This window comes from Chlorocebus sabaeus, chromosome 8 (assembly GCF_047675955.1).
Source record: "Chlorocebus sabaeus isolate Y175 chromosome 8, mChlSab1.0.hap1, whole genome shotgun sequence".
In the NCBI taxonomy this organism is placed as follows: Eukaryota; Metazoa; Chordata; class Mammalia; order Primates; family Cercopithecidae; genus Chlorocebus; species Chlorocebus sabaeus.
This window is the reverse complement of record NC_132911.1, coordinates 88,351,006-88,378,223: the sequence shown is the minus strand read 5'-3', so window position 1 is coordinate 88,378,223 and position 27,218 is coordinate 88,351,006. Positions and strand designations below refer to the sequence as shown.

The following is a 27,218-nucleotide window of genomic DNA, read 5'->3' as shown; positions in this document are numbered from 1 at the left end:
GTAGATACTGATAATTGTTGATAACTGAATAAGAATGATAGACACATGGGGATTCCTTCATTCACTCATTGTCTCTACTTTTGCATATTTGAAATTTATCATAATGAAAAGGTTTTTTTTCAAAATAAGATACTGTTTACTGCTTTCATATTTTCTTAAATATGGAACTATTTCCCATGATGAGAAAAGGCAGCAAACTATGTAGTGGTGTGATCTTCCCAACACAAGTATTGAGTACTTATCATTTGCCAGGGACTCTTTCGCGTGCCATTTATGCAGTGCCTGATTTCACACTCAGACTAAACCTATGCTGTATCATCATAATTATTTCCATTCCATAGATATGGAAATGGCAGATGACGACTTTGAATAGCTCATTCAAGGCCACACAGAATGTATTCTCGTGTGTGTGTTTGTGTGTGTACGCGTGTGTGTGTGTGTGTGTGTGTATAGAGAGAGGTAGAAGGGGGGGAGGGGGGGAGAGAGAGAGAGAGAGAGAGAGAGAGAGAACACAAACAAAAAATATCAGCAATGTTCCTGTGTTGCTATGTAAGGTTTCTTTCTGTTTCCAGATGCTTCAAGGTCTATTAAAATTATTCTGCCTATGTCTGCACAGGCACTCCTTTGAAGATTATATTTGAGAACTAGAAGTTTTGACAGTGTAATCACCCACCATCTCCTTTCAATGCCAAAAGGACAAATTCCAGCAAATACTGAATGCATGAGGTTCTTTAATACTTCCAGAAAGTATTGGTATTTTATTCATTTCAACAAGCCTTAGACTCCTAGGGCCCATGGTAGTCAAAATGTTTCTGATTACATAAACTTAATTTAAGTATTCAGTCTTGATGTTACCAGGTAAGAGGTTGTATGCATATGTTTGTGTAAATGGTTTATTCAAAATGGTTATATCAAAAGAAAATGCCCAGAAGTGCCACCTCTTATTTTCCACTTACCCAGCACTTTCTGATCCAGAATATATTTGAATATATTTACCTAATATTATATTCCCAAATGTTACGTAGTAAACCAAGCAGAAGACAGGGATTTTTCTCCACTTACGTTTCATCACTACTCCCACATGCTTCATATTGTGGGATTTTCAAAGTGGGTGTAAAACCCAAGGTCACAAGAGGTAATATAATTGGACTTCCTAAATCCTGAAAATCCATAATCTCTCTGGAAAGAGATAATAATAAGCACTTAGATATGCATACATACATAACACTTAGGTATATTACATACAGAATTTCAGCTATTGAACATTTACACTACTTGTATAGCCATTTAAGAACATGAAAAAAATAATGCTCTGAAGATGCCTTAAGAAATGTAAGCATACATATAACAGTTCCTTACTTAAATAAGATACTATGCTCTATATTCAGAATAAAATAGGTGGTACAGTTAACTTTTTATTATTATTATTATTTACTGTAGGTACGAAATGGTACAGAATTACCTTGCTTTTTCATATTTAACAAAAGCCCATAATTGTCTTGCATTGTTTTTCTAGATTATGGTAATTGTCCATTAAGAATGAAAATATTGGGAGGCTGAGGCAGGAGAATGGTGTGAACCCGGGAAGTGGAGCTTGCAGTGAACTGAGATTACGCCACTGCACTCCAGCCTGGGCGACAGAGCGAGATTCCGTCTCAAAAAAAAAAAAAAAAAAAAAGAAAAAAGAAAAAAGAAAAAGAAACTAGATTATTAAACTGATTTAAAATTTAGCAAGAATTTATTTAGACACATCCTTATCTATAGTTTTATGTAACATCCTACAAAAATAGATTAGTGTGTTTGAAGAAACAATTCTATTCTCTTGTTAAAACTTGAAAATCAAAGTCATCTTTAAAACTAACTCTTGAAAGGGTATATGTGTGCATGAATTTATCAGTTTCTTCTAGATTTTCTAGTTTATTTTATTTGCACAAGAGTGTTTACAGTATTCTCTGATGGTAGTTTGTATTTCTGTGGGATCAGTGGTGATATCCCCTTTATCATTTTTTATTGTGTCTACATGATTCGTCCCTCTTTTTTTATTAGTCTGGCTAGCAGTCTATTTTTGTTAATCTTTTCAAAAAACCAGTTCCTGGATTGATTTTTGAAGAGTTTTTCATGTCTCTAGCTGTTTCAGTAATGTTCTGATCTTAATTATTTATTGTCTTCTGCTAGGTTTTGAATTTGCTTATTCTGGCTTCTCTAGTTCTTTCAATTGTGGTGTTACAGTGTGGATTTTAGATCTCTCCTGCTTTCTCCTGTGGGCATTTAGTGCTATAAATTTCCCTTTAAACACTGTTTTAGCTGTGTTCCAGAGATTCTGGTATGTTGTGTCTTTGTTATCATTGGTTTCAAAAAACATCTTTATTTCTGCCTTAATTTCATTATTTACCCAGTAGTCATTCAGGAGCAGGTTGTTCAGTCTCCATGTAGTTGTGCATTTTTGAGTGAGTTTCTTAATCCTGAGTTCTAATTTGCTTGCCCTGTGGTCTGAGAGTCTGTTTGTTATGATCTCCACTCTTTTGCATTTGCTTAGGAGTGTTTTATTTCCAATTATGTGGTCAATTATAGAATAAGTGTTATGTGGTGCTGAGAAGATTGTATATTCTGTTGAATTGTGGTGGAGAGTTCTATCAATGTCTATTAGGTCCAATAACAAGTTCTGAAATTGAAGCAGTAATTAATAGCTGACCAGCCAAAAAAACCCCAGGACCAGATGGATTCACAGCTGAATTCTACCAGAGGTACCAAGAGGAACTGGTACCATTACTTTTAAAAATTTCCAAGCAATAGAAAAAGAGAGACTCCTCCCTAACTCTTTTTATGAGGCCAGCATCATCCTGATACTAAAACCTGGCAGGGACACAACAAAAAAAGAAAATTTCAGGCCAATATCCCTGATGAACATCAATGGAAAAATCCTCAATAAAATACTGGCAAACCAAATCCAGCAGCATATCAAAAAGCTTATCCACCACAATCAAGTCGGCTTCATCCCTGGGATGCAAGACTGGTTCAACATATGCAAATCCATAAACATAATCCATCACATAAACAGAAACAATGACAAAAACCACATGATTATTTCAATCGATGCAGAAAAAGCCTTTGACAAAATTCAACAGCCCTTCATGCTAAAAACTCCCAATAAATCGGATATTGATGGGACATACCTCAAAATAATAAGAGCTATTTATGACAAACCCACAGCCAATATTATACTGAATGGGCAAAAGCTGGAAGCATTCCCTTTGAAAACCAGCAGAACACAAGGATGCCCTCTCTCACCACTCCTATTAAACGTAGTATTATAAGTTCTGGCCAGGGCAATCAGTCAAGAGAAAGAAATAAAGGGTATTCAAATAGGAAGAGAGGAAGTCAAATTATCTCTGTTTGGAGATGACATGTTATTTAGAAAACCCAGTTGTCTCAGACCCAAAACTCCTTAAGCTGATAAGCAACTTCAGCAAAGTCTCAGGATACAAAATCAATGTGCAAAAATCTAAACATTCCTATACACCAATAATAGACAGAGAGCCAAATAATGAGTGAACTCCCATTAACAATTGCTACAAAGAGAATAAAATACCTAGGAATACAACTTACAATGGATATGAAGGACCTCTTCAAGGAGAACTACAAACCACTGCACAAGGAAATAAGAGACAACACAAACAAATGAAAAAACATTCCATGCACATGGATAGGAAGAATCAATATTGTGAAAATTGGCCATACTGCCCAAAGTAATTCATAGATTCAATGATATTCCCATCAAGCTACCATTGACTTTCTTCACAGAATTAGAAAAAACTACTTTAAATTTCATATGGAACCAAAAAAGAACCCATATAGCCAAGACAATCCTAAGCAAAACGAACAAAGCTGGAGGCATCATGCTACCTGACTTCAAACTGTACTACTACAAGGCTACAGTAACCAAAAGAGCATGGTACTGGTACCAAAACAGATATATAGACCAATGGAACAGAAAAGAGGCCTCAGAAGTAACACCACATGTCTACAACTATCTAATCTTAAGCAAACCTGACAACATCAAGCAATGGGGTAAGAATTTCCTATTTAATAAATGGTGTTGGAAAAACTGGCTAGCCATGTGGAGAAAACTGAAACTGGACCCCTTCCTTACACCTTATACAAAAATTAACTTGAGATGGATTAAATATTTAAATGTAATACCTAAAACCATAAAAATCCTAGAAGAAAACCTAGGCAATACCATTCAGGACATAGGCATGGGCAAAGACTTCATGACTAAAACATCAAAAGCAATTGCAATAAAAGCCAAAATAGACAAATGGGATCTAATTAAACTAAAGAGCTTCTGCACAGCAAAAGAAACTATCAGAATGAACAGGCAACCCACAGAATGGGAGAACATTTTTGCAATTTATCCATCTGATAAAGAGATAATATCCAGAATCTACCAGGAACTTAAACAGATTTACAAGATAAAAACAACCCCATCAAAAAGTGGGCGAAGGATATGAACAGACACTTCTCCAAAGAAGACATTTATGCAGTCAACAGACACTTGAAAACATGCTCATCATAACTAGTCATCAGAGAAATGTAAATCAAAACCACAATGTGATACCACCTCACACCAGTTAGAATGTTGATCATTAAAAGTCAGGAAACAACAGGTGCTGGAGAGGATGTGGAGATATAGGAACACTTTTACACTGTTGGTGGGAGTGTAAATTAGTTCACCCACTGTGGAAGACAGTGTGGTGATTCCTCAAGGATCTAGAACTAGAAATACTATTTGACCCTGCAATCCCATTATTGGGTATCTACCCAAAGGATTATAAATCATTCTACTATAAAGATACATGCACACATATGTGTATTGCAGCACTATTCACAATAGCAAAGATTTGGAACCAACCAAGATGCTCATCAATAATAGACTGGATTAAGAAAATGTGGCACATATACACCATGGAATACTATGCAGCCATATAAAAGGATGAGTTCACGTCCTTTGCAGGGACATGAATGAAGCTGGAAACAATCATTCTCAGCAAACTAACATAGGAACAGAAAACCAAACACCACATGTTCTCACTCATAAGTGGGAGTTGAGCAATGAGAACATATGGGCACAGGGAAGGGAACATCACACACTGGGGCCTGTCAGGGGGTGAGGGTCAAAGAGAGGGATAGCATTAGGAGAAATACCTATTTTGGATGATGGGTTGATGGGTGCAGCAAACCACCATGGCACATGTATATCTATGTAACAAACCTGCACATTCTGCACTTGTATCCCAGAACTTAAGTATAAACAACAACAACAACAACAACAACAACAACTGGAACTCAAGGGAAATATGAATCTTTTTGAGACGTGCTGAAAATCTGAAAGAGCATGTAATTTACAGAGGTAAGGATTGGAAACGGTCTTGGCAGGGTCTATTTTCACTACTGATATGTGGCAGATGTCAAAGATTTTCTATTTCTTAACACAAAGATCATCAGGCTGTAGAATAGTGTTGATTCCTTCATTGAGTTTGAACTAGGACAGTGGGCCAGTTATACCCAGTCTTGTTTCAGTCAACTGGTAGGTAGTTGATCATGTAGACAGTCTTTAATTTTTTTAAGAGAAGCTCTGAAAGCTGCATTTCTAGAAAATTATTATCATCATCAGGTAGTCTATATATTAAAATACAAGTTATGGATTTGAGACACAATCAACAAGAAAGGATATTAAAAAAACAATTATCATGCGGTACTCTCAATGAGTTCTTATAGTGAATTAACTACAAATGAATAAAGTTAGGTTGAGCTATGTAGCATGTTTATCTTAGGTAGAGTATTTGCTATGGTGATGTTTATGTGTATAAGGATGAGTCATTATTATTTCAGTATTTATCATCTATTTCTCTGTAGGAACAATAATTTAATTTAAATAAAACAAAACAAAAGTGATATGTCTTACCCTTTTACACGCCTCATATGGAAAGCAGAATGGAAAAGCCAGTAACATTTTTCTCAAGTTGCCATTGCATTTGGAGATTATTCAAGCTTGTGTTCAAGAGATTACATAAGGGCCATCAAAAAGTAGGAAGATCTCTGAGTTTATAGTAAAGTGAGAGGGTTACAAGTGATTTCACAAAGGATATGAGATCTGAACTAAGCCTTCAAGAGCAAACAAGATTTTGACAGGATAACTAGAAAGGTGCTAGAGGCAGAGAGCATGAGCAAATCAAGAAATGATAGTCCTTGTCAGAAAAAAAAAAAAAAAAAAAAAAGTTTTACTGCAATGTCTGTCAGGCTATAGGGTCATAACCCATTTCGACATCTCAAAAACAGAGCTATTGATCTTTTACATAAGAATGTTCTCTGATTTACTACAGGATGTTTAACAATATCCCTGACCTTGGTTACTAAATGCTAATAGTAAGGTCCCTTAATTCCTTTAGTCATGGAGAAAATCCAGTTTTCTTATATATTTTCAAATGTTCCATAATGGTGAGTAAACCTTCCCCACACTGAAACATTGAGTCAAGGTTCAACGAAGATCATTTTTTAATAGAAAGTAACAGAATAGAAGAAAAGATTAAAAACAAAAAAGAAAAAAGTACATTTCAATATAAAGAATGATCAGAAAATGGGCAGCCTGGACATAATTGACTGTTGAGCTGCTGAATTTTAGAGCTGAAAGGAATATGATCAAGCAGCCTCGGTGATTTTCAAACTTCATATTTTATTAGCATATCCACTGGGGGAAAAAGTTTATAAATCCCACACACAGCTTCATGGAAACTAACAACCAGAAAACTTAAGTGACTTAACAAATTAAGATGTCCACCATAACTAAGTTGATCAATCACTGGACATTTTGAGAAGGAATACCAATTAAATACATTAAGAAAAAAATGTGTTAATTCATAAGAAAATATTTTCCTTCTTAAATAATAAAACAAACGACAATACCTTTCCTACTTGTCTTTGTTACTTGACACATGAACAATGAAAATCTCTTACCTGGACTTCATGATCCAAATAAACTGATGGTGCCTACACAGCTTTTCCATAGCTTTCCTTAGAGGATTTAAACATCTCTTTCACCCTTAAATTTTCATGTCCAAAATTTACATGCACTTCATCCCAAGTCCCTTAAAAAATGACTCATGTCTGCCTTACACTATGAGTGGCACAATCATCTACAAAATATAAAGCCTGATTTAGAAATATGGCTCCAGTTCCCTTCCTTAACCACCATCACTTCATATTCATGGCCATAAGACACCAAGCACTACAGGCTAAATTTTAATGCATTTTGTTGGCCCGTTCAATTTATGCATCCTCCTCAGAACTCAACTTTGCTTGACTTTTGAGTCTGAACATTCCTGCAATTCCAGCACAGGCTGAGCATCCCAAATCTGAAAATCTGCAATCAAAATGCTCCAAAATCCAAAACTTTTTGAGTGTTGACAGTGCACCACACTGTTTGGGTGAGGGAGAAAGGACAAGATGGAGGAAGGTGAACAGGAAGGCACAATCCACATTGCTTCCGGGTTCTTCCTCACTAACTTTCCCGCGCAGGAAAATGCAGCCTGCGCTGGGGAAGATGCAGATCAACTGAGCATGCGCTAGGTGACATCAATCCGAAGAGATGGAAACTTACCCGGCCACGCCTATGGAGACGCCCCTATCATGCCCTTATCCCGCCCACTGCCCTCCCCCTTCCAGTACCAATGCATAAAAGTCCGCCCTGGCAGGAGCCAGCGTGACTTCCCACCCCCTCCCCGCGCCGCCCACATTCATGGACTGGAGAACCGCACCGGAGAGCACAGGGGCCACTTCCCTGGCCCTTTCCCCCCCGACCAGTGAACCTCGCCTGAGAGTGCATGCATATTTGCAATAAAAGGCTGCCGCTTTCTCATCTACTTTGGCCTCATGTTTAATTATTTAGCTCTCCTAAATTAGATTAAGATACACACATGGAAAATTCCACACCTGACCTCAAGTGACAGGTCACACATAATTATTAATAACACTGTATAAAATTACCCTCAGACTCTGTGTATAAGGTGTATATGAAACATAAATACATTTTATGTTTAGAATTGGGTTCCATCCCTAACATATCTCATTGTGTACATGCAAATATTCCAAAAAATCACACACTTTCAGTCTCAAGCATCTATTTTCTTTTTTGTTTTTGAGACAGAGTCTCACTCTGTCACCCAGGCTGGAGGGCAGTGGCGTGATCTTGGCTCACTGCAACCTCTGCCTCTGGGTTCAAGTGACTCTCCTGCCTCAGCCTCCTATGTAGCTGGGGTTACAGGCATGCGCCACCATGCCTGGCACATTTTTCTATTTTTAGTAGAGACGGGGTTTCGCCATGTTGGCCAGGCTGATCTGGAACTCCTGGCCTCAAGTGGTCCATCCACTTCAGCCTCCCAAAGTGCTGGAATTATAGGTGTGAGCCACCACACCTGGCCCCCAAGCATTTTGGATAAAAAATTCTCAACCTGTGACTCCTTCAGGCTTAGAAGAGAATTCCTTCTTCCCTCCTAACAACAGGTAAACTATATGACTGGGCTAATGGGTAATCCCTTACCATGGAAAGGGTTATAAGACATTGTGATTACAATGTAATTACAATGTAATTCTGTTCTCTGCATGTTTTCATTCCCTGATAAAATCTAAATAAGATTGAAATAAATAAAGGAACAATTATGCATGTAAATGAATGGTTTTGAAAGCAGTGTGACTTTGTGGTGAGTTAAAAACCAGAAGGCTGAAACCTGAATACAGCCTGCAAAAAAAGTATTGGTTGCTGGATTTGTAGTTTAAATGTAAATGCATGTAAATTGTGGACAATTTGTTACAGTATCCACCATTTCATATTGCATTATACTGGACAACTTCATAAATCTATGTTCCTGTACATTTTGAGTTTGCACTTATTGGTAGTCTTTAAGGACATGGATTCTGATGTCCTACAGAGGGATTACAAGACTGTGCTCTGCATGCAACTATAAAATAGGGGCACTAACAGAAATTATTTCTAAGACTTACTGTGAGCATTAACTTAGGTGATGCATATAAAGTACTTACCACATGTTCCATCATATAGCAATTAATAAATGTTAGTTTTTTATTCTTCTTTAGCAATGAAACTCCTGCTGCTTATGATATTGTGTTAGAGCAGGAAACAGGAATAAAATGCTTTGCCTGAAAGTAGTACTACCTGGGCATAATTTCATAAACTTAATTTTATCTAGGCAACTTTAACAGAAACTGACATTAGGAAAGTGAATTTTAGCAGCAGACAAAACTATAATAAGATTTCTTTGGATTGGTTTTTGTTTTTGTTTTTGTTTTTGTTTTTGTTTTTTGAGTCAGAGTCTCATTCTATTGCCCACGCTGGAATGCAGTGGTAAGATCTCGGCTCACTGCCACCTCTGCCTCCTGGGTTCAAGCAATTCTCCTGTCTCAGCCTCCTGAGTAGCTGGGACTACAGGCACACGCCAACACACCTGGCTAATTTTTGTAATTTTAGTAGAGATGGGGTTTCACCATATTGGTCAAGCTGGTCTCGAACACTTGACTTCAGGTGATCCACTCACCTTGGCCTTCCAAAGTGATGGGATTACAGGTGGGAGCCACTGCACTGGATTGGATTGGTTTTTAAATGTGGTACATTCATTGAACCAATTCTTAAGTTCCAAAGTAAGGTAGTTTTCAGACATGTATTCCATATATCATTTTTCCAGGTGTGTGACTCCATGAGCTAAGTGCTTAAAAAGATTAAAATTATGACACAATATCTAGAAAAGATATTACTACTGTGAAAGAAGAAAGGGTCTTACATTGAGTTTTATAAAAATGAAATATTTTCTAGGTCCTCTTATCTTTCACACTATTTACTGAAAGAAGAAACTTTCAAAACTTACAATTTCACTTTATTCAAGAGACATATATAGGCTAAAACTGTTTTGTGGTTTGGTATACAATATCTGAAAAAAAAAAGAGATTAATAATGCATTGGCAAGGCTAAAAAAAAAAAAAAAAAGGAAACTTTACCTTGTAAAACCAAAAAATGTTCTGTTAACTGAGAAGTGGATAGAATGTTCAAAGTGCTTGCAGATCAAGCTCTCTGTAAAACCTGATTTATACTGCAGGCATCATAATGCCTGCCTACTTCAGAATGAATAATAGTACCAAGCTGAAGTCGCAACAGCAGCCCCGGAGCGTTAACAGCAAATGTCTTCCATCTTAATAGCTCAGTCTGTGCCATTCTCTACACTTAAAATTCTGAGCATTTAACACTTCTTGTTGCATCTAAATCCAGATACAAAAACCTTCAAATCAAACTATTTACCTCAATTGAAATTTGTCTTGAATAATTCATAAGAAGAAAGAAAGATGGCAGTGAAGAAAGCCAAAGGGAGTTTTAATGAACTCTAGAGTTTCAAAACTAATGGCATAGAAGCTATTACAGCTTTTCCCTTCACCTTATAAAAGGAAGTATGGGTCTCTCTTAAAATTAAATACTCCCAGAAAACAGAAGGAGCAGTACACAGTTCAGCTTTTTGCTTGTCTGTCATTGATGCAAGAACAGGATCATACAGATTACCAGGAGGGGCTCTCTGAATATGTGACAGTTGAAGAAACACCTAAATTTTCATGTTATTCTTAAGTCATTTCATAAAATTCTAGTGGTATCTGGGGATTCAGTTAAAGGGAAGCTATGAAAAATCAATAAATGTGGTGGTTCTGGCCTAGGTTACGTGAGTACCTGCTTTTGTATTGCTTTGCTACCTTCGAAGATTTAGCTGGTATAATGGGCAGTTACCAGCTAGCCTACCTTTGTTAAAGGTTTCACACTCTGCTCTAATAGATAATCATCTCTGCAGTGATTTTTTTGGGGAATAAACCTGGCATTTTGTTAAATTATCACAACAGAGGCCATTTTACAATGTTATAACTGTGTAGGTTTGTATTAATTTCCTATGGTTTCTGTAACTAATTATCATACGTTTAAGTTACTTAAAATAACACAAAATTATTTTCTACAGTTCTGGAGGTCAGAAGTCTGAAAGGAGTCTTACAGGGCTAAAATTAAGGTATAGATAGTGGTACACTCCTTCTGGAGACTCCTGAGAAAATTTTGTTGCCTTGCCTTTTCCAGATCCCAGAGGGTGCCCTTGGCTGGAGCCCTCCCTTCATTTTCAAGGTACATCACCCCAGTCTCTGCCACTGTTGTCCATTTCCTTCTGCCTTTGATCCTCTGCCTGTTATGAGGACCATATAATTACATTGGGTCCAACTGGGTAATCCATGATTGTCTTCCCTTCTCAAGATCATTGACCACATTAGCAAAGTCCCTATTGCCATGTAACTTAGACAAGTTCTGGGGATTAGGAAGTTGATATTTATTGGGGTGGGGGGGGGGGGTTATTCTGTGAACAATAAGATTATAATAACCAAATTAATTGCTCACTAGAAGTATAGTTACACATTAGATGTTAGGCCCTTGATTATAAAACAGAAACAAAAGACAATCCTGATCATTTTAATGTGACTTTTTAGAAAATTTTTTTTTCAAATATTTTCTAGAACTATATCTCATACAACTTTAAAAGCCTACTGAAAAACTTTAAAAATTTATAAATTTCTGAGTTGTTAATCTCTATTAATTAAAAATAGGTGGACATTTCAAATATAGGTAAGACCTAAGTATTTATATCAAAGCAATTTTCAATAATTTTCTTGAATTAACTCTAATCAACACTTAATAATGTAATATCTTCTTTAAAAGGGTTTCTGTGTCTGTCATTTTTCCTTCTAGTCCACAGGTGATTATATACTCAGTGTCTAGAACATGAATAAGGGTTCTTTAATGTTTATAGAATGAATGAATGAGTGAATAAATGAAACAATTTCATTTTGTAAAAATCTACTTTTATCTTACCAGACTTTTTAAAGCACAATAACATTACTGGTTGAAATATTAAATGCAGACCTGACATTTGACGATCTTTTAAGAACTCTATAAATGATTTTTTAGGCACCTTCATTTTAAATGTATGCCACAAATACTTAACAAAGTGAGTCCATCATGGGAAGGGAAAACTTTCAAATAAAAACAGACCATTTATATTATTCTTATTTGAAGTTAATTCAAAAACATCCTGATCTAGGACCTAATCTAGATGCATATAACAAACTCAACCATGTTTCTAAAGACTTGCTGAGTTTATAAACAATATAAATCTTTGAAAAAATTACTATCAAATGAAAATAGAAATATTTTAATTGATAAATCAGTCCATATAGTCAAAGCAATATGCTAAAATGAATGTATTTTAAACTTTAAAAAAATACATTCACTTCTAAAACTATTAACAAAACTTCAAATTAGATATTATTCTATGAAGAATTGCACTCTTATCCTAGAAGCAAGACCATTTTAACAGGTGACTTATAAATAAAGATTAGAATAGTGAAATTTACATCCGTAGGAAAGGAAGTTTTCTAAGTATTTTACATTGATATTTCTCATTCTGGGAAATTTTATCAAAGATAGAGATTTTACCAAAGATTGATTCATAATCTATTTCAAAAAAGAAAAAGTATATTTTAAAATAGTTATCCTCGCACAAATGGTCTCTGTTACTAGATTCTACCTAAAGATATCATGAACATGTTAAAACTTTGCTGCTATTTTTAAGGAATATTGGTAACCATATGAACATACGTAATGTGCTAAATGTTATTTAATAGAAAACAACAAAATGCTATTTATTTGAATTTCTATTATAATCTGAAGAAAAGTACGAGTGCTGATAGCGGATTATGTCATTTACAGATTACACTGAAGATTTTTAGAACTAATCAAAGCAGTATTTTTCACAAAAAGATAACAAGTATGTGATCACAGAAATCCTCACATATTTTCAATTCAAAATTCTGAATTATTGAAAACAACTTCACTCCAAAATTCATAAACAACATACAAAGAAAAATTTACCTTTTAATATTGTTATTCTATATTATTTATTGGAAATGGAATAATAAGAGGACACAATGTGGTTGCAACAGAAATAAAGCATCCTAACAGTGACAATAAAGATAGAAATAAAAAATGCTTCAAGCCTAAATCTTCATTACATGTACCTGTATATGTATATGAGGACTTTAAAAAAAATCATTTAATAAAATACTAATATTCCAATAGAAAAACGTGATCTTTTGATCAATGTCTAAAAATATGCATTAAATGATTGGTCAGCAATTGTCTATGAGTTATGGTAACATTTATTTTCTTCTTTGTGTTTTTGTTGTTTCTAAATGTTTTACCAGGAGCAAGTATACTTTAACAAGCAGAAATAAACAATGTTGATCTTTCCAATAAAAATATAGTTTGTGTTTAATATTAAAGCCAAAAATAAATGAGTAAATGAACTTCATTTTATTATGTTTTCTAAGGAGAATAATGAGAAAATGCCACTCCTGAGAAAAACCACACTTCCTATTTTTATGTGAACTTATAAGAATTGTGAATTTGGGAAAAAATATTTGCACCTTCTTTCATTTTTGTAAAAAACCTTTGCATATAATGGTGAACTATCAAAGAGTGTGTATTCCATTATTAATCAAATCATGAAAATCTATATTTAAAAACATTCATGGGTTTATCACCAGTGAATAAGCATCATATATATGGATATATCTAGTAAAGATTTCATTACAGCATATAAATATTGCGTATCTTACAACTATAAAAAAATATATCTGCCTAAGCAATGATAGACATAAGGAGTTTTTACAGCAAGTGTCCTAATCATATTATTGCTAAATCACCTGACTTATATTAAATGCAGTACATAGAAAGAACTGTGAGGCACCAAACTGTATTCTGCACTGTGCTTACAGCTGTCACAACCATTTTGATGAATCTGGATGGAAGTTCACAAAGTGTTTAATAATATTTGCTGACTTCACTTTCCTAAAATTTTGACTTCACTTTCCTAACTGACTGTCTACTGCCTTTTCAGCCTGCATTGTTTGACAAAGGGGTCATATGGAGAGGGTCACCTGTCAAGGAACTGAGGGCAGCTTCTGGTTAACAGTCAGCAAGAAACTGAGGCCCTCAGTCCAACAGCACTTGAAGTACTGAATTCTGCCAACAACTATGTAAGTGAGCATGGGAGTGGATCCTTTATCAGTCTTGCTTTCAGATGAGATCCTAGGCCTGAGTGACTTCTTGATTGCAGTCTTATGAGACACCCCAAAGTAGAGATACCAACTAAGTAACACCCGGATACCTGACTCACAGATGATAACTGAGATGATAAATGTGCAGTGTTTTAAGCCACTAAACTTTGGGGTAATTTGTTATATAACTGTAGCAGGATGAGCGGCAGACAAAACTCCTCAGACACCAAGTTAAAGAAGGAAGGGGTTTATTCGGCCGGGGGCATCGGCAAGACTCCTGTCTCAAGAGCTGAGTTCCCCAAGTGGGCAATTTCTGTCCCTTTTAAGGGCTCACAACTCTAAGGGGGTGCATGTGAGAGGGTCGTGATTGATTGAACAAGCAGGGGGTATGTGACTGGGGGCTGTGTGCACCGGTAATTAGATCAGAACAAAACAAGATAGGGATTTTCACAGTGCATTTCTATACAATGTCTATAATCTATAGATAACATGACCGATTAGGTCAGGGGTCGATCTTTAACTACCAGGCCCAGGGTGTGGCGCCGGGCTGTCTGCCTGTGGATTTCATTTCTGCCTTTTTATTTTTTACTTCTTCTTTCTTTGGAGGCAGAAATTGGACATAAGACAATATGAGGGGTGGTCTCCTCCCTTATCGATGGATAATGAATGACACTTCCTTTAGGCAAAGACTATGTTTTATTTGGCTTTATGTACCTCCCAAATTGCACTGTTCCTGAAACACAGAAAGCAATTCTTTAATGCCAATTGACTAACAGTGAATGAATAATTTGAAGTTTGAGATTTTATTATTCTATGTAGATCATAAAACACTTTGTCTGCTACAATCCTATCTGCTTTATCAGAATAAAAGATATTACAAGTAAAATAGCCCAAATTCGATAACTTTTTTTTCTCTCTTCTCCCCACCCACCAACCTTAATGTACAAACAAAAGGTTCACCCATTGTGTAAGTACACTGTTTGGTAAATTTTGGCAACTATGAAATATTCGTGTAACCACTATCACAGTTGAAATACAGAGCATTTCTAACTCCTGAAAATGTTTCCTCATGTCTCTTTACAGTCAAGTCCCTCCCCAGCTCCTTCAGGCTGATCAGCCTTCTCTCATTATAGCTTAATACTTCCTAAAATTCCACATGCAGAGATGTATTTTTAAATATTTTAAATGTTGCATTTAAAATATTTGTGCTGCAAATGCACTAAAGGATAAAGATATCAGTCCACATAAAGCAGCTATGATTGAATTTTTTTGTTGTTATTTTTCACTCATTATTTTATATGGAAATCTCTTCAATGGATTCAATTTACAAATGAATACTTTATCTCTAGGAAAAGAACTAAATATTTCAAATGGCATTTTAACTAATTGATCTTTAGTGGATTAACCTAACAAAGAGGACTGTTTCTAAAACTCCTTAAAGATCCCTGGGATTTATCCAGATTTTGTTTCCTTTGAGCAGTAAGAAAAAAATAAGAATTATTATTGTACCTTATTAAACTATTCTGCAGTGGCCATTTATCAGAATGTTCTAAATTTAAACACTGAAAGAAAGTTGAGGCTATTGTGGAGCAGAAAAGGATTTCATACTTAAAGTTAAAATTCCCTAAATTTTGCTACAATTTGGCACTTTTAAATGCGTTCTTGCTGATTAAATGTTCAACTCTCACTCAATCAGCCCGCTTTCAAAGCCTGGTATTTCTCTTACTTGCATCTAAGGAAAATGCAGTCATCCAATAAAAATTCTGGAGACATTTCCTTGAATTTAAGGGTTGATGACAGATGCATGAACAAAAGTGAGACCGTCACAATAAAAGTATCAGAAAAAACTCAGCAGAAGTCACTATTTGTTAGGAGTAGCAGCGTCAGCTCACTTTGAATTCCTGCGTCTCTCATTTAACCAATATTTACCGAAGTTTCAGAATGAGTTAGCTACTACTTTAGCTATATAAGGTATTTTCTTCACTTACTGGGGGAGAAAGACTAATAGTTGTTAGCTGCACAAATGCAGGAGCCAATTAAGCTGGCTAGCCTCAATATGCCTATAATATAAAAACTCAATTATATGCTGTATCTAAATAAATACTGAAAAGTTCTGTTGCTGTTTATCTCAACTTATACATGCCCTACAGTAACCACTTACAATTGAACAATCATATTTGGAGGTAAATAGTGCAATGAACCAAAAAGTAAGTTTGGAGTCAGAATAACCTACAGGAAAATCAGATTTTGACTTTTACTAAGTAAATTTTGTGGCCTTAGGGAATATAACCTAACTTCTAGAGTCACATATCTTTAGATGTAAATGAGTGCTTTAAAAGAACAACATGTGAAATAGGACTTTTCCTTGTTTCAAACATTTCAGTTAAAGCCTAAATATTGAGAACAGTTAACAGAAAGGATTCTAAAGAACACTCACTAGGCACCTCTCCTAGGGCTTCCAAAAGCAGCCAAACTGGCTACCAACTTAGCACCTCTGGCCTCTCAAACGCAGAATTACGGAGTATTTCGAGAAAGAGTTGTCCAAGCAATGAGATGTTATCCAGGGGAAGAGAAGGGCTTCTGACTTGTCTTCTTTTCACAAGTGCTCCGATATGTTAAGAGAGTGGTGCACTTTGCAAGGCAAAGAAAGCAGTGTCTCAATTCTCACCTCAGGCCTGCTGAGCTGCAGAAATGTGCAGCCAAATCTCCACATAACCCTGGGATGAGAAGATTCTGAAACAAACTGACATGTGACCTTAAACTTTGGAGGAACGAGTGAACATTGAGATGACTGCTTCAGTCCCTCCTGGAGAATTCAGAATGCATAATGTTTGTGGAGGCAGTCTATAACAGCAGAAAACAAGGAGAGGAGACAGCAGACTGGGAGGAACTACCTCTCATTATTAGACATGACAAGAATGCCTGCATTTCCATGGGCTCAGTCATCCCACAGAAAGTAATTGGCTAGCTTTATGAGATCCCAGTGAAAATAACCACCTCCCCAAAGAAGTAAGGGAAGTGAAGAAGAAGGAGATTCTGGGATTGCTGCTGAGGGCTGGAGCTGAGTGGTAACTAAAGTGAATATGTCCCTTGTCAGAAAGATGGGATCCCAAATAGTGTATTGTAGGGGAGAGAGTGGTTCTCTCAAGAGTTTACAAATATATTCTACATGGCAGTCAATCCCTGCCATTGACAGAGGCACTGATTACTGAGAGAGACTTACAAAATACGGTCAACAAACTCTGCAATGCAGAGCTACAGGCAGGAGTCAGGCCTGAATTAAGGGGAGGGGAGTGATTTTGAATTTTACTTAAGTAAAGCCGGATAATTTTATAACTAAAAATAAGTTTTAATTATTGAAATTACATTGCGTTTATGACAAGATCAGAAAAACTATGGTCTCTACCTAAGATGAATCAAACCACAAGATGAGAAGATTTTATAACATGCTTGAAGAGAAAAAGTAAAAGTGCTTTTTGGTGGTGAGTTCAGGCCATTCAATGAAATCATTACATAAGGATTACAGATAATACACGTTAAGTGCCTACCACAGTACCTGGCACATAGAAAAATGATTTTAATAAATATGAGTTATTGCTAGTTTTATTACCATGTCCCTGGCACTGCTAGTTACTTTACTTATATACATTACCTCTAATCCTTCCAATAAATCTACAAGGTAGTTATTACTATATTTATTTCACAGACAAAGGAAAAGAGGAAACAAAAGTGAAGGAGACACTCTCTGCCCTCACAAGCCTTATCTAAGGGAACCAATAATTTAATGGCACTAACGGCTAAAAGAGGTTTGAGAAGACACCATCTGAAGCCAACTCTGATGACACAGGCTTCCCCAGAGGATCGGGTCCAACAAATAGGTGTCAGTTATTGAGGTGGAAAGGATAGGCAACATTTCCAGAGGAAGGGCTCTCCGTGAGGTTTAGAACACTGAAGTACAGGAAGGGAACTAGCAAGAACAGGACGGAGGAGGTAGGACAGAGTGATAGTATGAAAGGCCTTGCAACATTCCTTGGTAGTTTATCCGGAAGATGATGTGGAGTCAATGAATGAATTTAAGCGAGGAAGAGGCAGGCCAGTGTGGTGTGAGGTTCACTGTGTGATACCCAATATATGGCACTGGGGTCTGAAAGCTCTCAGTTGCTGAAACAGGAAAATCTGTGAACTCTTGAACCTCCAGTATCCTCATCTGTAATGCCCTTCAGTGTCCTTATCTTCAAAACAGAATAAAGGTACTACCTACCCAATGGAACTATATTGAAATGTTAAATTACAGAGTGGTCATGGGTTTTCTATTATGGGCTCAAAAATGGAAAATTTCAAAGTCAAATGTTCCTAATTTTTGTTAAAATTAACAATTATATGACCAACAATTAAATTTTCCCTCTACTTGTTGATACATATTATATAACAAGTAAATTAAACAATATTATTTGTACTAGTCTAAAAACTTTGAGCTGAATTTAAAATATCTGTTTCTAATATAAATTCTAACAAAGGGGAAAGTAGCAATATATGGTAGGAAAGTCAGGATGGATAAGGGCAAAGGCTAACTATGGAGGCTTCACTTGACGCTCCCAGAGTGGCAACAGTAATTACAGGTTTGGACTTCTGGCAATTATAGAAAATTCTCAAATGTAGTCTTTCTATTTCCTCTATAAATCTGCAGTGACCTGGTGATCTAATTCAAGTATCAGAAAAGACCCAGCTTTGACAGGATGGCTCTCTTTCTCAAGTGAATGCTTACACTGCTTTGTATAAATGCCAAGAGAGGAGAGAGACAGAGTGAAAGTTGTCAGGGTGAAATATAATAAAGCCAATTTGAGAGGCAGTTGAATGATACAGAAAGGAGGGAATGGCTACTTGGTCCTGGAATCAGTTCCTCACCATGCCATCCTGGAGATGAAGGATGGTGAACTTTGCCAACTATCTTAGATGATGAAGGTGAATGGCAAAGTTAAGGTCCAGCCACGGATCAGTTTACTAAGTGTGGTCTGTGAGATGCCCGAACTGTAAGTGACATCAAAGGCTAGTTAGCCCTGTCAGGTGCAGCTAAGAAAGTCATAATACAGTGACAAAGATAATTCATAAACCTAGGAACTGTTCAGTCAAGTTCTGAGACAAAGAGAGTCAATCTTGAGGAGAAGGCATGTGGAAGATTCCAGGAAAGGAGTAAGAGAATGAAGACAGACATTGTTCAATGGTCTATAGCAATGTGACTTTTACTCCCAAGACTGGAAGCTGGGAAGAAGCTCTTCAAAACTAACCACTGAGAGTAGACGGATAAGGCGTACTCGTCCTTGTTCTTTTTGTTCTAAAACTATCCCTCACACATTAGATGAAGTAAGTATCATATTTAAGGTTCATTTCTATTCTAATCTTTTGTCTCATATAATTAGATGGTTCTTAAGAACTTCCTTTAAAAAATAATGTTATATAACTGAAATTTGGGTTGTCCTAAAACTAATTTATATAGCTCTTAGAAGTTGATTGAATTTAACCTCCTCCATTTAATATTATAATCAGCATTTTTTTTTCTTTAACAAGGTTGGAAAGTAAAAGTAGTTTAGTTTGTAACAGATTTGCTATTTTTTCCAAAATAACAATTTTAAGATATGTAAATGGATCATCTGATTACTCATATACATGTAAAATGCTTGAAAATATACTGCACATCTAGAGAAGCTGACTAAACGATTCACTTTTGCTTTACTTTCCTGGACTTTGTGGGGGTGGACGAATATTTAGGTCCTCGTACAACCTATATTTACCAATAGGATTCTCTTTATCTTATTGCCATTATTATGCCCAGGGCACAAAACAAATGTTGCAAGAATTGGGGTAATTTTAATTGGAGAAGGAATGGAGTAGAGGCATAGGTAGCCTTAAGAATAACTAGAACTCTCTTTAACACATCAGCTTTTGAATGTGGTTGATACCAAGCCCTAATTTTAAGCTCCACTACATAATGAGCATGATATTGCTATCATCTCCTTAAAACACCTTCAATGTTTAATTTGGTACCTAGGACAGACTGTTGTCAATCCACAGAGTGATGGATGGTGCTTATCAGAGAATTTGAACTCACAGAGTAAAAAAAAGGTAAAATCAAGGGAAAGGAGGATGGGACATACAGTCAAGTTTTTATAAGGTACTTTATTCAATGAAAATTTCATTGCACCTATGTAATATGGGAGAAAGGAAGCTATGAAATGAAAGAGATAGGAAAAAACCCTCAGAAGTATAATGGTCCTTGAAATGTGTATTAGTGTTCATCCAGAGTTCAAAGAATATCTATAATAGAAACAATATTATGGTTTCGTGAAAATGCATTTGTCGTTGATTAAAATAGAGTCACATGATAAAAATCTTGTGGGACATGCTCTACAGGAATTAGGGGAGTAACGTGATAAATGGAAATTGAAATTGCTTCAGGTTCATATAGAGGGCACTGTATAATCATAATGATGACAGCTTGCACTTGTAAAGGATTTTCATTTTCAAAGTGCTTTCATATCCATCATTTCTTCTGATCCTTACAACAACCCTGAGAGCTGGGTTGGGCAAGTGCTATCCCCCTTTTAAAGGACAGGAAACTTTATATCTTTTTCAAATAGGTAATTTTACGTTTAAAGTGACTGTGTAACATCTTACTCTTCTTGATGCAAAGGCATTATAAAATATTTTGTAAAAATGGGAGTAAGTAAAGAAAATTTCCTAGAAAAAAACAGGCAATTAAAGAGACTAAAACTATGTGAACATGTATACACATTTGATATGGTAAGTGGGACATGGAAATTATTTTGCATAATGTAGTTTAAGTTGCTTCTTTATCCTTTGAGATATTTTCACGTAAGTATCTGGCTGGCTATCGTCTCAAATTTATACATCAGAAACTCACCCACACCTCTCAATTCTTCAATCTTGGCATAGCACCTTTGTTCACATATTTATCCAGACTGAACACCTTTGTTTCAGTTTGGCCACTTTTTTTTTTTTTTTTTTTAAATGTAATTGTCTCAAATCAGTCACCCCATCTTCTTTTTTCTTCCTTTCACAGCTGTTGTCCCAACCTTAACACAGGTCTTCACCGACTCAATTCCACACCCCACTTCAATTTATCTACTTTTCAATCTACCTTCAATCTACCTCAACACACCACTGGGTGCAATTTTTTCTCCACAGTCATTCATTAGACCTGTATTTTTTTTTTTAACTCTTTGAAGTAAAAAGTACTTTGACTGCATTTCAGATTCCTTTATATCTAGATGAAATACCACAACATTTCCAAACATACACTTTTCTTTTTTAAAAAGCTCTGGAGCCTCCTGTACCCTCCAATAGTTTATGATCTTTCCTTTCACAAGCCCTCAATGTCTTGCTCCATTTATGTGGAAAGGAAAATTTCCTATTTGTTGCAAATATTTCTTTTTGTAAGCTTTACTTAACAGTCACTTCTATGAGTCTGATTCTCCAAAAAAGACCCTCTTTTCTGAATACCTATTTGATTTGTACTCTGTAATATTCAAGTAGAATTAATAGGACAATGTTTTATACTCAAAGTGACCCACATGTATTAACCTGTGTCTTCAGTTACAATACTGAAGGCCTCTGACATAAGGCAATATATTTTAATATTGTTTTGACAACATCAGACATCAAGTGATGTGAGTGGATCATTTTAGTGAGTAACTATATCAAAACTAAAAACAAAATGCTTGAAAATAAATATTCATCTCTATCAGGCAATTTGTTAAACACTGAGAATATAATGACTAAAAGATTAAACTGTTGCCTACCCTCACAGAGCTTATGGTTCATTACTATGAAGAAAACAAATTAACAAACACTCTCAGTGGGAAAATTTGGGATGCCTACAATCATGTAAGGTGGCGAAGATAAATAACATAGAAAATTTGACCAGTCTTTATTACAAAAGAAGCTCACAAATGAAATAACCCTTTTTGCTTCATGAAGCATGAAGGGTTAATGAATATTGCTCTTTTACATATGGCAGCACAGGGACCATAAGTAGTTCAACATTACATGAAATATGAAGATAAGTGAAATGCCTGGCATTTCAAGTTGGCAGCTGGAGGCAAAATGATTTATAATTCAATGATATATATTTTTATATTCACCAAACACTGTAGGGCTAACATCATTTAATTTTTAAATAGAAATGAATAATTACAATTATACTAATAAGCCTTTAAAATAGCTTGAGGAACTTTAACATTTTTTTATTCACTAACAGAATAAATAAATTATGTTAATTTTAGTTAATTCTTCAAATTTATACAGTAATATTGGATTTAACTTGCAAACGTTTGATAATCCAAGCCATCATAGAGCAATCTGCTTAGTTGATGCATTTTCTTTATGCGTCAGTATGTATTACATGGAGATTTTTGCAAGATGAACATTTATTTAAGAGTGTTAAACCATAAAAAAAAAAATTCCAGTGACAATCTTAAAGATAACTATTTCAAAGGAGTTATTTTGGTTACATTTCAATAAAAAGAAGCTCACTGCAGTTTTTTTTTTTTTTTTTTTAATTCTGGTGCTGGCTTAATGCTGATAAATAACACATATTTAACTTCCATCCCAAATGTATTTTAACTAGCATGTGTTCATTTTTTGACAATGTTAAGTATGATTTTCTCATAGAGAAAATAAAAGGGGAAAGAAAATGTTTGCAATGTAAAACTAAATAAATTTTTATGATATTAATTGGATATAATTTATTTATAATTTGGAGGGATCAAATAACGACATTAGAGATGAGCTATATTTCCAATCATCAATAAAATTTATATTATCAATAGAATTTTAATGTTTCAAAGATTATTTCTATTTTTCCCCATGGACAGATTCATTATATGAGAGAAAGGAACAGCAAGGAAAAATGCCACAGAAATAGTAACCAGGTAGATGAAAATCAAACCAAAGAAAAATAATGTCACAGAACTAAAAGTGAGAACACTATCAAGAAGAAAACAGGCCATATTAGATGCAGCAAAAAGAATAAATTGGATGAGGGACAAAACCAGGTTAACTGACTTAGTAACTAGATAATAGGTAAAATACTGCAGTCTGAGTATGATTGGGAGAAGGTTAAGGGCATGCACACCAAACATTTGTTACCATTTCAAAGACCTTGATAGAAATTAAAAATAGTGGCCTTAATTTATGTATAAATGTGGGTTGAAGGAAAGAGAGGGCACATGACCCTGTTTGTAAACACAGAATATGAAAATGGTAGAAAAAAAGAAATTAAGATGAGAAATGAAATAGGTTAAGTAATGGAGTAGGATTTTGAAAAGTGGAAAGATGGAGAAACTTAAAGAACAGGTGAAGAGTTAGTGTTAACAAGGACCCCTCTTTCTCCGAGATAAGAAGGAATGCTGGAACAAGAAGTTATCCACATGGAAAATGGTAAAATTAGATCCTGACTACATTTCATACAGATACACACACATACACAATTCACAGTGTCTTAAAGATCTAAATATAAATATTAAAACTTTAAAATCATAGAAGATAATCTAGGAGCACATGACTTTTGTGGAGAACAAGTAGGCTTAAATGCTCTTAGTGAGGTTGTAAACAGTGCCGTGGCTGTCCTTGGAGTCATCTCTTCCCTTTGGAGAATTTCCCTTTACCACCTGGTCACTGGGAGTTTCCCTAGCTTCTCTTACTGGGATTGCACTTGATGACATTTTGTTCTCTTGTATGATGAATGTTAGGACCTCTTTTTGCTGACTTGGTCTCATCTTGACTCTTGGTACACTGGTGGACCTTCTGAACACAATCACACCCTCCACCCAGCTTCTGCCTGAGCTGCCAGACCTCAGATTCTGTGGGGAAGACACTCATGCTCAGTTATGGAGCCCCTGATGCAGGTAACCTACTTGTCAATGCATAGATCGTGCTGTCCACGAACCAGGCAGGTAGAAACTTCTGCATTTGTTAAGGACACCTGGGATGACTAATTTAAATCCTTTTTGTGCTTAAACATTTTCTGAAACACTTTTTTACTCTTATTGGACCCCCACCACTGACGCTGACCTATTTTAAGTAGTTTCTCAATAAGAAGAGACACAAGCATCTGCTCCTTTTCATTCTCCATTTCTAAGATTTCAAACAGAAACAGACATGTGGTTAACTACTTGCTTCTTTTTTTCCTACATTCTAAAGGACCAGAAAGAGTATGTTTCCCATTTCTCTTTCCATCGAATCTGAATTTATCTTACATCATTTGGCCATTATTCTTGTAGGTTGGGAGCCTCATGACCTAGTAAACTCAGGGGGAAAGAGTATCCTCTCCATAATATAAAACTAACTCTCCAATGAAGGTCTACCAGGGGTGACTCTTGATATAGACCAATGAGACAACTAGGGACTAGAAATTTCCAAGAAAGAAAATACATTGGCTGGCTTATATCTCAGAAATATTATGCCTATTATATATTTTTTCAAGGAAGAAATGACAAGGTCTCAATAATGGACTGGATGTGAGGAGTGAGGGAACCTGGGACACAGGTATCATTCTCCCTATTTTGCAGATGAATAAACCAAGGCTTCAGAGGAATTAAACAACCTGCACCACATCAAATGAAGAAAAGTCAGAATTCCAACACAGGTCTGAAATCAAAATGCATGCTCTTTTTACAGTTAAAAAAATAAATAAATAAAAGTATATACCACACACACACACACACACAAAATTTTGAGAAGCATATAGTCTACCACCATTAAAGTTTCTTATCACCTGATGAGTGATACAACACAATAGCCAAACATCTGTGAAATCAGGTTAGTCATCATAATAGTCTCACCTTAATAAAACAGTATTAAAAAAGCATATTTTTATAGATCCTAAAGGAGTAGAGTTGCTTTTTTTCTTTTTTGAGCTTGAAAAAAACCAAAGCTAAGATGTTTCCAGATTTGGCAAATGTCCCTAGGATAAAAGCAACTTTTTCTCACTCAATTCCTGCCCGCATTTATATTTTGGCCTAGATAAGTATTCTCTTGTTTGTACTTCTATATGTTTGGATTCTTTTACATTTTATCTCTCTCGTTTCTTTTTTTTTTTTTTTTTTTTGGAAGAGGCAGTCATGAAACTTGGTCCACCTTATTAGTGGAAGTGAGAGTACAGTTCAAATATTATTTGTTGTTTTATACGCTATCATCTTTAGGGATTTAAAAAATTTTACTAGGCTTATCCCAGGTAAAATTTATTATCAAAGCTGATACCAAAAATATCTCCAAGCACACTATCATAGTAATATGAATGCTAGAAAGTATTACATTTTTACTCACAAACACTTGGACGCATAGTTTAATAAATGTTGACCTCACCATATGTGACTGAAGTTGTACAATCAGTCAAGGGAACATAAACCACTGCATTTAAACCCGTGAGAAACAATCTAGGCCTAATTTTGTTACTTTCCTTGCCACTGCTATTGTTGATAGAAATACAATTAAATAATTAAGATTAAGCAATCCATTAGAAGATTACTAAAATTATATCTTCCCAATGCCTCCTACAGTAAGATTTCTTAATAATTACAACCCTTGGAGATAATTTGAACTTTATTTAAATGTGCTGCTCAAATCTAAATTTCCTTCTCCTAGGCTGAAGCCTGATCTAAATAAGGAAGTAGTTGGGATATATACAGAGGCTGTCGAACATGGAACTGCATCTGAGAAACAGGCAGCAGCAACCAAAAGCAAAGCAGGGACTGAGAACAGGCAGGTTCCAAGAGCAAAATGGAACTTAAAAGCCAAGTACGGTTCACTGTAAAGGAGAAAATATAGAAATACAGAACTATAACACCTGGTCTGGGATGTGGTAAGCACCCAAAATATAGGAAAACTGTATGAATTCTTGTGAAGTAGTAAACTGTGATATCAAAATAATCCTGTGACACATAATAATCCTGTGACAACAAACTCAAAGCAGGGAAAGAGGGGCTTTATTCAATGCTGGAGATAAGTGGAAAAAAAAAAGTGAAGTGTCTCAAGGACAGAAGTTATCATCTCAAAAAGGCACATCAGCTAGATCTCATGGAAACCATATGATCATAATTCTAGACTCTGTTCAGTAGTACAAAAGCCATAGTTTATGAGTAGTCTGTTTCTCTCATTTATCAACAAATAACTCTGCTGCAACTGTAGTGAAATTTTACATAGGGCAATTCTTCTGTCTCCTAGACACATCTATTGTTTTCAGGAGTATACTAGTGACTATGAAATCAAATTTTAAATGTACATATATTGTTTATTCATACATCCCTAAAATACATGAAATGTATTATTCATATATGCCTAAAATACATGAAATGCTAAAGAAATACGTAATTAAACTCTGAAATACACATTTATCTTTGGACATAAGAGTTTGTCTAATTCAAAAGCTATATATATTGAAAAGATTAGAGCAAGCCATGCCCAATCTTACTTCGATCCTATGAGATCAAAGCACCAGAGATAGCTCCAAATGACTGACCTTATAACTTTATTGACACACATTAAAATGTGTTATAGCTTGCAGAGAATTAAGAAGGCATAAACGGATATAAGCATAAATGTTACCTTGAAGGTGAAATGATTAAGTGGATATCTGTTTTTGATCATAGTAGTTCAAGGAAAATCAAAGAATAAAACATAGTTTATCTATCCAAGGAAACATTGAAGAGCATGTGTTCTAGAAAGAGGCAACTATACTAAACATGACTTCAAGAACACTAGTCAGCAATCTCATTGCTTTGTTAAATTATTTAAATAAATCATAGGAAAATCTTCACATACCATTCTCACAACCCATTATTTACTTCTTCACAATGGTGAACGTTGACAACTTACTAATTTTGATAACTATAATTAATTTGTATCTTGAAAACTTTGCAGAACTCTAAGATAAACCTAAGGTCACTGAACACTGGTTTTATGGATGTTGAATTCTGACATTTTTTTGGAGGTATTCTTTC

At 35.4% G+C, this 27,218-nt stretch overlaps 1 protein-coding gene across 16 annotated transcripts in view; it reads right to left on the bottom strand.

Annotated features, from left to right (window-relative positions):
* RALYL (RALY RNA binding protein like) overlaps positions 1-27,218 on the bottom strand; it is a 737,315-nt gene that overhangs the window by 510,849 nt on the left and 199,248 nt on the right. Inside the window, exon 1 of one of the 16 annotated variants that reach the window (XM_073018173.1) lies at positions 7,015-7,543. The exons of the other annotated variants lie outside the window; for them this stretch is intronic. The gene's annotated coding sequence lies outside the window, so the exon portion shown is untranslated. Of the gene's footprint in view, positions 1-7,014; positions 7,544-27,218 lie in introns of those variants that run through there. 16 annotated transcript variants of the gene reach the window in all.